General features: G+C 42.3%; 1 long non-coding RNA gene across 1 annotated transcript in view; it reads left to right on the top strand.

The window, feature by feature from the left end:
• The window catches only part of LOC127376677 (uncharacterized), a 38146-nt gene extending 24738 nt beyond the window's left edge, over window positions 1-13408 (top strand). The window contains exons 3-4 of the long non-coding RNA XR_007887551.1: window positions 9520-9618; window positions 13099-13408. This is a non-coding gene — a long non-coding RNA (uncharacterized LOC127376677). The remainder of the gene's footprint in view (window positions 1-9519; window positions 9619-13098) is intronic.
• Window positions 13409-14647: the final 1239 nt, after the last annotated feature.

Raw genomic sequence — 14647 nt, 5'->3', positions numbered from 1 at the left:
TTTCTCTATCTGCGTTTATCTTGACAACAAATGCTTTGAACCCTGGGTTGTTTACTGTGTATCTGCCTCTTGATATATTGTGCGTATAGGACACAATTACAATATTTACAGTATGAATAGAAAACAAAATTATACAAATACCATAATAAATGGTTCTTCTTTGTCTGCAAGAGATGTCTTCTTTACCCCTAATCATGTATGTAAAACCGATAGTCAAAACCACATTGAATTCATATCTCATTCACCGTTTCTCCACTGCACAATGTAATGCTAAAATGAAATAATAGATGTATTATAATGCTTGATTTTTTCCCTTTGTTGTCCTTTGGGATATAAGCTTTTATTGCTACCCTTGTATGTGTTTGGCTGTATGTAACCTTGTGTCCGTGTTTGAATTTGTGTGTCTGTGTGTTTGTGCATGTATGTCTGTATTTCCAATTTTCAAGTTGAATCGCACTACACTCATACAGTTTGTACCTATAGAAAAAACACACACGTTGATTACATTGTACATGAAGTACAAGGCTCCTGCTTACAGCCCACATCTCTATAAGAGCCCCTTCACTAATGTATGGATACACTGAAAATGTATCACAATGTACATACTTTCTGTTGTTACATGAGGAGCTGAAAAGTGGATTTTAACACTGAGTGCATGTGTAGAAGCATTTTGTTGGTCTTCAAAGTGCCTCAGAATAGTGCTGTTTGAGTTTTGACCTTTAAAAGAGTGAAAAAACATTGCATTTTCCTCAGTGTCAGTGTATACTATATGCATGCTTGTTTGTTTGTATCTGTTGGAATATTAAAGTGCAAGTGCAAAATGCTTATAATGTATTCAGTGTTTTTAGGCTGCAGAGGGCATTGTGTTCTCTCTCCACTTTGAAAGTTGAAATGTTCAACATCTAATGGATGGGGAGCAGGAATGGTAACATAGGGCATAAGAGGGAGGGGTGCACACAGTATTGCATCTGTCTGAGTAATGCATCTGACTGAGATTTTGGGGGAAAAAAACCTTATGTGTTGATGTTGCATTGAAGAGCTTTGCTTTGATTAATAAAGTCAGATCAATTAGTTTTCAAATACATCAAAAGTCCAGTGTGTAACATTTAGGAGGATTTATAGGCAGAAATGGAATATAATATTCATATTTTTATTAGTGTATATTACCTGAAAACAAGAATTGTGTTTTTGTTACCTTAAGATGAGTTGTTTTTATCTACAGAGGGAGTGGGCCCTAATCAATGAAGTCCGCCATGTTTCTACCGTAGCCCATAACCGACAAACAAAACATTGCCTCTAGATAGGGCTTCTTGTGTTTCACAACTACTGCAGTTTCTCATTTGTGCTTGGTTGAGTTAAGGGGTTTCAGTTGGTTGCAATCTGCAATCTCACTGCTGGATGTCACTAACATTGCACAACCTTTAACATTTAAAATTGTTTCATATAGATAGAGGTTGCCTTTGTCTTGTTTTGATAACTCCTTGTCCCTTTCTGAAATCATTTAGAAACCACACAAAGGATGAAAGACACAGTTTGTGTTCTGCACTGTTACATCTATCTGTTTGGTTTTCTTTAAATTCTGAATCATAGGTGCGAGGTAAAATCCTTTCTTAAACCTCAAAATATGGTCTTTACATTGTGGAGCTTTTCTCTCTATTTTCTGTATCTCCTTTGTATTCAGCAGTAATGTCTGTTCCTCTCCGCTTTATCTGTTTCTTCTTGATTATCTCCTGTGCTCTCTCACCACTGGGTCTCCATGTACAGGTAGTCATGCTGCTGACATTTGTGTCCAAGCAGGGCCGGGTGACATGGCCTTTACCACCCCTCGCTGGGTCTCCCATCGCCATCCCTACCCCCTACCGCCATTCTTAACCCACCAAGTCCTCTTCATCAGCGTGCACATATATGTGTGTCTGTTTGGTTGTGTATTTTTGTGCTTTGGGACCATCCTGTGTGTACAGTCACTGTGTGTTTAAGCCATGTCCAGATCAGCCACATTCATGCTTGCCTGTAGCCTGTGTGCACAGTAGGGGACATGGTATGGAGCAAGCCTCTTTCTCTGCTTGATGCAGGGGGAGCAAATACAGTCACTGCAGGCTGGGAGGTACTGTGTGGAAGTGGATAGCTCACTCTGATGTCTTAAAATGTCTTTGTTGTTACAAAATATTTTAAACGTCTTCTATTGTAGAGTGCAACACTAACTTATTCATAAATTTAATGGCCGTGAAATCTCACCTACATATTTCACCATAGATTTTATGGAAATATTTTGACTGTGTTACAGAATTTTTTGGAAGAGTTGTTATGTGCACAGACAAAGTGCAAAGCCTCATTGTTCTTCTTCTCAAACACACATGCACAAACATACAGACATGCTCACCGTCCCTGCAGCCATGGGAATGGAGAATGCTGAGGTTCAAGGTCATTTCAAGTATTCAGCAGCCTGGGGCTCTCCATTGTCAGAGCACCACATCCTTTTGCTCACACATGCACTCAAATGCACACACAACACAATGTTGGTAGGTGTAGATTCTACGCACCACATCCTACTAACACTCGCATCTGAGACGGCAAAGTGTCTGTCAGGTGAGAACATGACACTTTGTGGGTCCACTCACATACACAAACAATCGCAGGTGTGAATCTTCAATGGAGACACAATTATTCATTTTTGTTTCTGTACAGACTATAGACACAAAAGAATGAAAAGTACGACTACTGGACAATTGCTATTTTCTGTCATCATTGCTGTGATTGTTTATTCTTCATGCTCTAGAGTCTTCAGATTGTGCTCTATTGTTTAAATTTTGGTTAACAGTTACCATTGTTTGGCACAGACTGATTACTTATATTTGGTTTCCGTTCAGTAAACGATTGAGACTTGTGGAAATAGAAGAGATAGAGTTTTTAGAGACAGAGTGAAGGTGAGGGAGAGAGAGAGAGAGAGAGAGAGAGAGAGAGAGCAGCAGTGGGTGTGATTAGCTCCTTTGTTGGAGGTCTGTTGAGCTTCATTGGCTCCAGAGAATAGGTTCCTAATGAACCCAGCCAAGCTTGGACCAAACTTTGTGCTGAAGACAAACTAAGTTATGGTGGTCTGGCAGAGCGCTGAGGGCGAGCCGACTGATATACAACGCCTGGACATATGGTCCCCCCATCAGGGCCACTCCCAGCCACTTTCTCATGTCCTGGCTTCTGTGTGTGTGTGCTTTTGTGTGTGTGTGTGTATGTGTCAGAGGGGATACACACAAGAAGAATATTTATAGTGTGATTTTTTTATATTTGTTTGATAACTCATTGGAACAGAGAAACAGAGAACTGGAAAAGAAACACAGGGAGTAAGGGGGAGCGGAGGGGGGAGAAAAAAAGAGAGGCTGGTTGATGCTTACTGAAAGCGACAGAGGAGAGAGGGCTGCAGGCTTTGTCTTTCCAGCTGACCCCAATACAGAATCCTTTCTGACACGTCCTACAAGACATGGAGTAACTGAGTAAATCAGGCCAACCTGGCTGTGGTGTAGCAGTGACTGCACCATAACAGATGCAATATGTAAGAGAACCACATGGTATCTTGATGAACTCAAAACATAGACATGGATATGAAAGAGAGAAGTCTGAAGACTTTATACATTGGCAAATGTAATGTTGCAAAAATAAAAATTTTTTGCTAAAGAAGACGTGGAGGGCTAGATAGTAAACAGCTCTTTTTGTGTGTTTGTGTATGCATATGTCCATGCATGTGTGCCAGCATGTAAAGAGGAGGCGCAGGTGAGCCTGAGTGTGGTTTGAGGCTAATTGTTTGGGTCAGGGTGGGAGCGTGGGGACGGATGGCTTCCGTGTCCCACCAACAAGGCTCTCGGTAACTGAGCCGGCAAGGGGGAGAATGGGCCCACTACAGGGCCACACAGCAGGCTCAAACAACACTTATTCTACTGGCCAAACTGTCAGCCAGAACAACTTCATTGTGCCCAAAATTGGAGTTGAAAGCAAGGGAGAGACTTGGAAGGGGTGGGGGCAGTGGGAAGGTAGGGAGAAAGAAGGGAAGGATGCAAAGAGAGAGAGGGGGTCTGTGGGAAACCGGGGGACTGGAAAAGGGGGAGTCCCAGAGAAAGTGCAGTCCTGGGGATGAATAGGGTCAGACGGTGTGAGTTCATTTCAGTGAGGAGAATTCCCATAGATCCTACACGAGGGGCAGACGGCCAGGAGCAAGGCAGTGGCTCGAATGGAAATTTATTAAAATGCTTTCTGGGAAGAGGGGATGAACTGTAGCAGTTTTCTGTTCCAGTGTCTCTACCACATTTTGCTCACACTATTCAGCCATGATAAACACAGTTCTTAGACAATGGTGACATAACCAGCTGATAGTGCTACATATTGCATTTTACTAATGTGCATCTACAGTGCACTCACTGAACTGCTGCCCTAAAGTTTTTAAAAAATTCTTTTGTAGACCTGGGTAGAATCGCAGTCATATAATACGACAATTCTATGAGCACCTCCCCCATTATCTCATATCAATATTAGATCCTATATGTAATAAATAACTGTGCCACACACACAGACTACCCACAAGATGCTTCCCTGCAGGATTTCCCTGCCTTGGACCCCAGGAGGGAACCCAGCCACAGGCTTTGAACTGTGATTTGTATATAGTACAACAGAAAGCCCCTTTAGACTGACACTAAACCAGTCTAAATCAGTCCAACACTGATTTACGTCACTATTCTCCTCTTTGTCTCTTCTCTCTTCTCCTGCTGGCTATTTCAAATTCATCTTCCTGCCCTCGGTAACTACTGCAAAAGGGTGAAGAAGTTTACTTAGTCACACTGAGTTTAGGGAGATGAGGAAAGTCTGTGATTCTGTGTGTGTGTGTGTGGGCGAAGGTGTGTGTTCACTCTCGCATGTCAGTGTGGTGTGCTCGTGTATGTGTGTGTGTGCTTGCGCGTGTGTGAAATGCAGAAATGTACACACACACACACACCCCTGTTTGATCCAGAGCTAGCCCTACAGCTCCCAGAGACTCAACAAAAGGCCTCCTCTATCCATTGTATGAGCTGTGTGTTTCCCAGGAGGGCTCGGGCTCAGTGAGAGAAGGGCCCCAGATCGCTTTCTCCTGACATGGATGTTTATTCGCTCTATGGTCCAGCAGAACACCCTCAAAAGGACTGGCCTTAGCATTTTGACGTGCATGACACATAGTTTTGGAAAAGAGAAGGGGGGATAGAGAGTGTGAGAAAGAAAAAGAGAGAGTGACTGTCTTGTCAGACGAACAGACACACAAGACAGACAGATAGAGAAAGGGCCTGTCTATGAAGGTGTTCTCAGTGCACTCATATGAAAAAGAATATTTATGGTGTTCTCCACCATTTTATTTGCTCCTTGTCTTTACACTAGTCAGCTTTCTTGTCAACCTTGTTCATAAATGTAGATCTACCCGGTGGGTGGGTAGAGATTTCCCCCTGATCTTGACAAGCTCTCCCATCCCTGACTGCATACTAATTTCTCCAGAACTACTGAACCAATGCAGAACAAATACAAATTGCCAAGGCTGCTCTTCATCGTTTGAGAAGCAGGGTCTTAAGAGGTTAGCAGATAGTAGCTGTCTATTATGGGTCTGTGATTAATCAGATTGTCTGCTGTGGACAGAGAAGCTTACAGCGGACGGCTGTTGTAGTTGGCTATACGATATCTTTAGGAATCTGTCAATATGTCTCAGTTTAAAATCCTGAGCTAATGAAGGGAAGTGTAAAAAACGACTCATTCATTCACCAGTCAATTAAAAGTCCATCAAATGCTCAATGCGATAAGTCGGACAATAACTGATTGTCACAATGGCAGGTTTTCGAGTTTCAAAGATTTCTCTATTTCCCTTTATAGACAATGATCTATCCCCAGCCGCTCTCTCTTCGCCAGCTGTCGTTACCTAAGAGTTTTGAATGCTATCTATCAGAGTACTTCACTTTCTCCGGCAATATCTAAAAGTTTCCTTGAGATTGAGAGCGCCTGCGGGGTTGACCATAGATCTCAGCGGAGCTGCAGAAGCCGACAGTTGAAAACAAACATGGTAGGCTGATACCATCTAATCTGTTGAACACCATTATCGTCTAAGATATCGCTATACTCTCCTCCATACCCGCACACACCCACCCTTCAAACCTGGCTTACTCTCTCCCTCTACACCCTTTGAGGTAAAAGCTTGTGTGTTGAGGCTGAGAGTGAATGTAAGCCATTGTTATGGTGTAACCGGACTCCACAGCAGGTTGTTTGATCCTGTTTTGGGCCTGAAAAGCTTTTTTTTTTAAAAAAAACTTGAACCACCACATCAGCTGAGAGGGTCAGACAACAGACTCTATTTGTAGAGTCCTCTGTCTGTCTGCTTTGTTTTTTTTCTTTCTCCCTTTTCATCCTCACTTTGTCTCTCTTTGTCAGTCTAAATCTCTCATCCAGATTTAGGTTTGAGTCCAAAGCTCTAATTACCATAAAGAGGGGCGCGCAGTCATTCACATACTGTACTTGGAGGTGAATGTATGCTTTTAGGCACACTCTGTCGCTCTCAATTTCTCCTTCATTCTCTCCCCCTTTTTCTTTAAACAGGATCTTCTTGTACCACTCTCTCTCTGTACAGACATTGGATTATATTTCTCACTTGCACCTCTGGTATGGCAATAGCAAAAGAGGGTGTTACTGAAAAGTGTTGAAATGACAAAAGCTTTAGTAAATTGTTTTGTTTACCCACAATACTTCCCGTGATACATCCAAGCTCTTGTTTTGTTCCTGTTTACCCAACATCTTTTCATTATTTACATTACAACATAGAACCATGCCGCCGTATTGTCGAATGTTTTGGGCGCTGACTTGCACTTCTACGCCCTTTGTTACTGTTTTGGCATTGTATTCTCAATTTATGATCTGTTTGGCGTTCAGTGTGGACAATGTGCATGCAAATATCCTCGTCCCATTATGCCGGCTGTCTTTGTATGTCAGCTCTCTTCCCAAAGAGGTATAGCTGAAGAGTTGGAGGGGGGATGGAATGGCGCTGTATGTTTTTGGAGGAAGATTTGTGCCCACACACACACACACACACACACACACACACACACACACACACACACACACACACACACACACACACATGCACCCATCTGTGCCCCCAACCCATTTCAGACGTGAGAAACTGTACCTTCATTTGCATAAGAATAATTGACACTTCAAATTAGCCTTCCAATCAAAGAGGATTTTTTTTTCCAGCATATGTGCAGGCACTGAGCACTGCCATGCTGGAGAATATGAAAGGGAGGGCAAAAGAGAGCATGGATGGGAGGGGACGCATCATAAAAGATTAACCCTTTCATTTCCTCGTCTCAGAGTAGAGGATTTGATGTGCCTTTTTATGGGAAATATAACTTGATATACAGTAAAACAGACTTTTGTAGGGGAATAATAAATGATTTCGTCTCTAGATCAAGGGATCCTATGACTGCCTGGTGGGGCAAAATGTTTTTTCTGATTTATATGTATTTACCTTTGAAGGCTTTTGGTGCACTGACTGTGTTATGTGCACATTTACACATCTATATGGACCTCAGTGGCATTGGGCGCAGGCCAAGACAGCGAGTGCTATTAAGTAGAGTGTACGTGTGTGTGTCAGTGTGGATGTGTCTGCGGATTGAGGGTTTGCTCACATTAAACCATTAAAGCAAGTGCAATGTTGAATTATTGATAATGGCTAATGAAAAGGATCAGTTCGGGATAAACTACAGGCTTAACCATAGCCCTGAGGGCTAACACACGCACGCACACAGACACACACACAAAAACACACAGATAGACAGAACATCCTTCACGCCCCCTGTTCAACATCTATTTTAGGTTTTCTCAGACTGACTTAACTGGCTCTGTGTATATCTTCATTGTTCCATCCATGTTCCAGTTACACTGAAACTCATACCAGTTAAGACCAATAAAGGCCCCAACATGGGGACAAGATAGTTTCTATGTGCGTCTATGCCTCCCCAGTTGACAAGCAGAGAGCCTTTTTGAGGCTGAGCCGGTTTTCGGGGAGAGTAAGGGACAAGGATTCAGTTTTGGGGGGAAGGGGATAGAGAATGGGGGTTGAGGGTTTGAGGGAGGGGGGGGCTTCGGCGCCAGCCCCTCTGAAGCGCTCAGCATCCCCCCGCTTATGGGATGGCGGATGTGTCTGGGGGTATCCATGACAACACTGCTGCATGCCAGGGACATACCACGGCAACATGGCCTGGTAGAGTTGGTGTCTGTTGTCTCTGTGTGTGTGTGTGTGTGTGTGTGTGTGTGTGTGTGTGTGTGTGTGCATATCCATTAAGGCCCACATATCTTGCTGACATTAATATTCACTCAGTCAGACAGGGAAGCTGCTGCAGATTCAGTCAGTTTGCTGTTAGACAGGCATGTATCACAGACACCTTTATTTCAGCCCTAACCCAGAGACTCAACATGAATATGCCTACTGTATACACTCTTGTAAGTGAATATAAGTCAGTGTCTGTGGTTTGACACAGTTGTCAAGGAAAGCACCTTCTCACTAATGGTTTGGCATTGCACAGTTTTATGCTTGTACTATATATTCTATACTTTCACAGACATAGAGAGGTGTGCCCTCACATCCACTCAGGTCATGAAGCACAGGTCAGGACTCACTTCCTCTCAAACAAACATGCTCACACACTAACACACACTCTCACACACTCTCACACACACACACAGACTAAAACAGTCACACTCGTAGTTCGTGCACAGATCAAGGCATGTTATAATAATCCCATCTGGGACGGCCTGGATTCTCACTCAGAAAGTACCCACATAATGATGCTCTGATGAGTTCCTGTGTCTGTGTGTGTGGGAGCGTGTCTGTTAAAGACAGCAAGAGAAAGAGAGAGAGAAAGCGAGAGAAAGAGAGAGAGAGAGAGAGAATTGAAGGTGCTTTATGTGTCATGGGTTATACTGTTTTATATTTTAAACCCATATCCCTGCCCACACACATGCACATACGCACACACACACGCACACACACACACACACACACACACACACACACACACACACACACACACACACACACACACACACACACACACATGCATGTAGAGTCAAACTCAGATCCTGTGGGAGTGTATTTTTAACCCCGGCTGCCTGTGCATTTGCTGAGGGGTTAAAGGCCTGAATGGTGAATCAAGTAAATAATTCACAATAGCTGAAACTCTTTCGATGTAACCTCAGAATGAATGGGGGAGGGAGACAAAGGAGATTTAGTTACGTAGTGGCCCACAATAGTACTGTCCAATCCTACTTATTGTTTTGACTTTATTGTAAAGCAAAGATAAACAAGTAGGTCAATAAGCAATAGGCAATAACTCCTATTGGATCATAAATCATAAAGTCTGATTCCATGAGTCTGTAAAATGTTTACAGTGATATGTACCTTGCATGTTTATCTACTGTATATGTGCTACGTACATCTACAACACTAAACAATATGTCTTGTGTTTTTAGGTTGAATGGAAACGTTGCAGATCATGACCCAGAAACAAATGGCATAATGACTGGAGTCTCCGGGCTAAAGACGTCAAGGATATTCAGCTGATCTCAGAGGTGACTGCGCTCTCTCCGTTCAAGCATTACCATTTCTGCCCTCTTGTTATATGGGCTATATTTTACGAATTTCCTGCTATGGATCAGCAGTCTCTGCATCCTTTTTCTCAGAGAATTCTATATCAAAGTGTCTGTAAGACATTTTGAGTGACATTGCTTCTGTCAAATGGCTGATTGAAGGAGACACAGAGAGAAATGCTGTGCTAATGAAATCGTCTGACCCACATCCTTTAGTGCTATCCATTTCTTCAAAGACACAGAAAGGGCATTTATACAGGTAAACCATGACTGGTCCCTGAAGTGAAAGAAGAGTTTTTCAGAAGGAAGAGGAGCATCCATTATTTACTATACTGGGGTTGCTAGACACTTAGGAAATAATGCAGTGCTTCAAGCATACAAAACACAGAGCCTCCTCAGTGCTGGGGAGGCCATTGTTGTGTGTTTTGAACATGTCTGTTTCCATCCATACTGACAGATGAAAAAGAATATGTCTCCCTAAGGTTCAGAAGCATGGACACAGATAGAAGAGAAAGAAGGAGAGGGAGAGAATGGGATGGTGGAGAGATGTGTTTTTGTGTGTGTCAGTCATATCTTTGTGCATGTTTGGTATTCATGTCTGTGCATTTCTGTACATGTGTGTCTATTTATTTCCCCCCAGTCTGTTTTTTGGCATCTGTATGTATGGTAGTATGTGTCCAAACATGCCCCAGTCCTAGATTATTTAATGTAAATGAAGTAGTCTTACACCTAGTGCAAGCAGTCCTTGTGTGCATGCATGTGTGTGTACGCATCACTCTTGCACTGTATAAGTAGTCTCTTCCAGCTCTGATGGGCTTCAGTCGAGTCTTATTCTCTGCAGATCAGCAGCAGCATCATTTGCCTCCTCATGGAGAGCGGAGGCATCTGACTTCGGTCTAGTGGGAGTAGTTAGCAGAAGGAGAGCAAGGCATACAACTCCTCCATCCTGTTATCAGACTTGGGGCAACACCAGGCACTACTTTCTGCCTTTGTCAATTTCCCAAGGGACACTTTGACATGAAATCCTTTTTGTGGATGAGGAGAGACCACTCCCAAAATTGTCTGTATTTTTCCTCATAAATGCGTATTGTGAAGGAGAGCATGATAACTAACCATGTTTGTGGTTCCGGTCTGGAAAAATCTGGGTCTACTGACATTGAAGAATCCTCAAAATTACAATGACAATAGAATTATATGTTGTATTTAGACATGTTATGTAGTGAGTTAAAAGATGTGTGGAAAAAATTGATATTGTTCCTAGTGGCTAAGACAGTATCATGTATCTTAAACAGATTCATTAAGGCCAAGACAATGACATTTCTAGACACAGAATGTGTGGAGCAATCCAAAAATTGATGATCAGACAGTTTTAACCACCAAAACCACCAGCAATAATCACCAGTTTAATTCAGTTAAACTGGTGATTCAATCTGGCAATCTGGCAATTATTGTACATTTATAGTAATGTTTTGCAAGTAATGTATAGTAATTTCATTTCTAAAAACTTGATACAACTATAAACAGATATGTTGCAGTGCCGTGTGGGTCTACTGTAAAGCTCTATCTAGAGCTGTCTCAAAGTGACTACAGTGAATGTAGTTACTGAAATGTTGGCATAACTGATAGGATGAAGGCCAAAACTACTTGAAACTTGAGACTTCAATTTGAAAGACTTTATCTGTTTTGAGAAGATGGCCATCAACTCCTTAAATCATTTAAACTCCTTTAAATACTGTATATAAGCCAGCAGTATGTCAGTATGTTACATTACAGGGCACACCACAGTGATGTTTACATGTGCACAGTTGGAGGGTAGGAAAGTAATTTTCTCTATGGAGATTGATATACTGCCAGAAATTCCACTCACTTAAAAGTTGATCATCCCCTGATCCCCTGTTACAGTTTATCTTACCAAGCTGCAATCAATCTGTTCACTTGACTCAGTAATTGTCAAATGCTTTGTTTGATGTAACCAAAATATCAGAGATACTGAGAACCATCAGCAAAGCCCTGGACCCATGCGCATACACACATACACACATACTGCGGACATCATCCTTGTATATAGCTGCTAAACTGCAGTGTCAGCAGAGAAGATGAGGAGGATGCAGAGAGAGGCACATGTAGCTTTGACTAAGATCAGCTGATAGACAGGCCAGCCAGGCAGGCAGTGTGTGCCCTTGAGGTGCTGTGAGCAGGCAGAGTTGTGTGCTTGAGTTGTCTGAATCCACCTCCCTTCATCTTTTGGAGTTGGGTTGAGTTTGGCTGTTGATGGCCCAGGGACCCCCTGCCAACCCTGAACTGTTCTGTACTGTCAAGCAAACATCAGAGAAATTTGTTGAAGGAGACAGCCTGGCCAAAACAGTACTTTTGTACATTCTGAATTCCTGGAAAAAAAAACCAGAGGGGAGTTGCTGACTTACAGCAACTTGCAAGGGACGCATCCACTTTCAAGAGATTTCAAGTGTCTGACAAGATAAATCAGCAAATACATTTAGAGTAAACCTTTAGGAACCACCTCTGTTGAAGTCATGGGATCCTAAAATGACGTGTTGAACTGCCTTTGTAGTCTGATGCAGACAATGACACTATACATTGAAGGTTTCACTGAGCACGTCAGGCTTCCTACTGTCTCAAATGACCCCAGCTGTTCTGTACGGCCTATACATTCATATTGGGTCCCAGAATACCTCCCATGCTTGTTAACAAGCTCTATAGTTTCGGGGAAATGTAATACCATAATGTCTTTCTGGAGGAAGGGAGTGTCAGGTATGGCCAGAGTAATGGAGGAAAGGCTGGAGGTGCAGGTAACACAGGTTAGGCTTGGTGTAAAGGGGATCCGATAAGGCGTTCCCCAGACCCCGCAGTCTCCCAGTCTCCTCTATGAGAGAATAATAAGCAGCTGTAACCCTGAGACACTCCCAGGCCTGTGTCCTCAGCTACAAAAACCTTCACCGGGCGTCTTATCAGGTTCTAAGGATATCACGTAAGACAATACATGTGAGAAGTGCAGGGGGAACAATAGGAGGAAAGTGCAGTGTGATATGAGGGGGACTAATGTCAGCGGCTATTGTTGAGGCTTTTGTCACTGTCAAGTACACCGGGAACTCACAGCTCACTGAACTTCTTTCATTCAATTATCTTGCTTTGGAATGTGTACAACAAGACTGTCCCTCTTGCGTTAGCAATGGCAAACTGTACACAAAGAAGTTATGTGTTTGTTGCAGGTAAACTCTTACTAACAGGTTGCCGTAAGATCCCCATTGGCTGGAATTGAAGATTTAGTCTCACTATTAAACTACACTTTCTAATAGGACATTTGCTGTTGAAAGTGGTGAGTTATACAGGATGTGGTGAAAATTCACTCAAACGTTTTTCATAAAAGCTTTAATTAAATAATATGTAATAGAAGGCAAATTATCTTTGAAATGTTCTAATCATTTTCATATTTCTCTTTTTCAGGTAAATGAATTCTCCCAATCAACTAGAGAGGAGCCCAAATCTCATTAAGACAGGAGCTTCAAGATGTCCACAACTCTCTGAGCTTCACATTACTCTCTACGACACTTGGACCTGTTCCGTACTCTTTATTTCTGTCACCTGGTTATATATATAAGATACTGATACATACTTTGACCTTGCACTAATATATCAATTTATTTTTTTTTTTTTATTACATGAGAGAATACTATCGGAGACACTGTATATGTATTTGATTGAGTCTAACAAGTATATTTTTTGACATTCAAATAAAGGTTTTTTCTTCCTTTAAGTGATGTTTCAGTAGAGTTATTTCCTCCTTTCCGTGTAGTGCTCTGGCACTCCAGGTAAAGATCAATGTGCTTGACATAATTGGGTCCTATTTGGTTATGAAAAGAGCATGCGTGCTGATAAAAGCTGGTATGGTGATCAAAGCACCGTGCGTCCTGATCAAAATCATACACCTGACACAGTTGTAGTTAATCCAGACAGACTTACGAAATGTGGGGAAACAGATTTCAGACAGTACCAAGAAGCCTCCCTGTTTAAAATCAGCTCCATACCACATTGTGCTGTCAAATCAAATGTACCTGTATGTGCAAAATATGAAACAACAATTAAAAACGAGAATGATTCTATACTTCTTTTCTACACCTACCTTTGTTGCCTTTTCCTCTCCAGGCTGCATGTCAGCTTTAAAGAAAAATAGAACAATCTGATTTTTGTCTCCCTGTCAAAGTTTCTCCAAAATTCCATTCACACTACAACAAGAAGGCTCAAAAGTAGGATCCATGAAATCTTTGACAAATTGTTTCTTATGGGAAAGAAGTCTAATTTTTCTCCTTTTTCTATCTTTCATTACTCTCCATTCATCTTTATGTACCTTTCCATTTTCCCTTCTCCTTCCTAATCATATTAATTCTCTCTTTCCCTCCCTACTTAACATCCACTCCGACTATTTTTCTCACGCTTACCCCATCTTCATTTCCTTTACCAGCATCACTCTTCCCCTCTTCCCTACAACCGTCTTTCAGTCCTGTCTGTCCCCCCTCGTCTTCCCCCGCCCTAACCCATTCTCTCGCTACCATTCTCTATCTCTCTCTCCCTCTCTCTCCCTTGTCTTTCTCCCCCTCTCAGATGTCAGATCACAGTCTAGTCTTCCGCTTGCCCTGTCATCACATTTTTCACACAACCCCATCCCTTAATTGGGCCTGTATCATCATATCATATCATGTAGAATATCTGATCACAGCAAGAGATGAAAGATGGCCTCCACCTATCCCCTCTCAGACAGACAGACACACATATACTGTAGATGCACACAAACACACACATCCACGCTTGCACCAACACACACGTCAATGGTCGTATGGGACAGGAATCCAAGCTGATGGCTGTGTCTGTGTACATTTTTACACCTCATGTTTGCGGCAAGTTGTCAATGTGATTGTTACAGCATGACAGGTGAGATGGTGTATATTCCACGAGTGTCCAATGATGTTTGTATCAACCGCTAGTGGCTTTTGTGATG

The sequence above is a fragment of the Dicentrarchus labrax genome, unplaced genomic scaffold (assembly GCF_905237075.1).
Source record: "Dicentrarchus labrax unplaced genomic scaffold, dlabrax2021, whole genome shotgun sequence".
In the NCBI taxonomy this organism is placed as follows: Eukaryota; Metazoa; Chordata; class Actinopteri; family Moronidae; genus Dicentrarchus; species Dicentrarchus labrax.
Note: the sequence above shows the minus strand (reverse complement) of the source record. Positions and strands in the feature narration are given on the sequence as shown.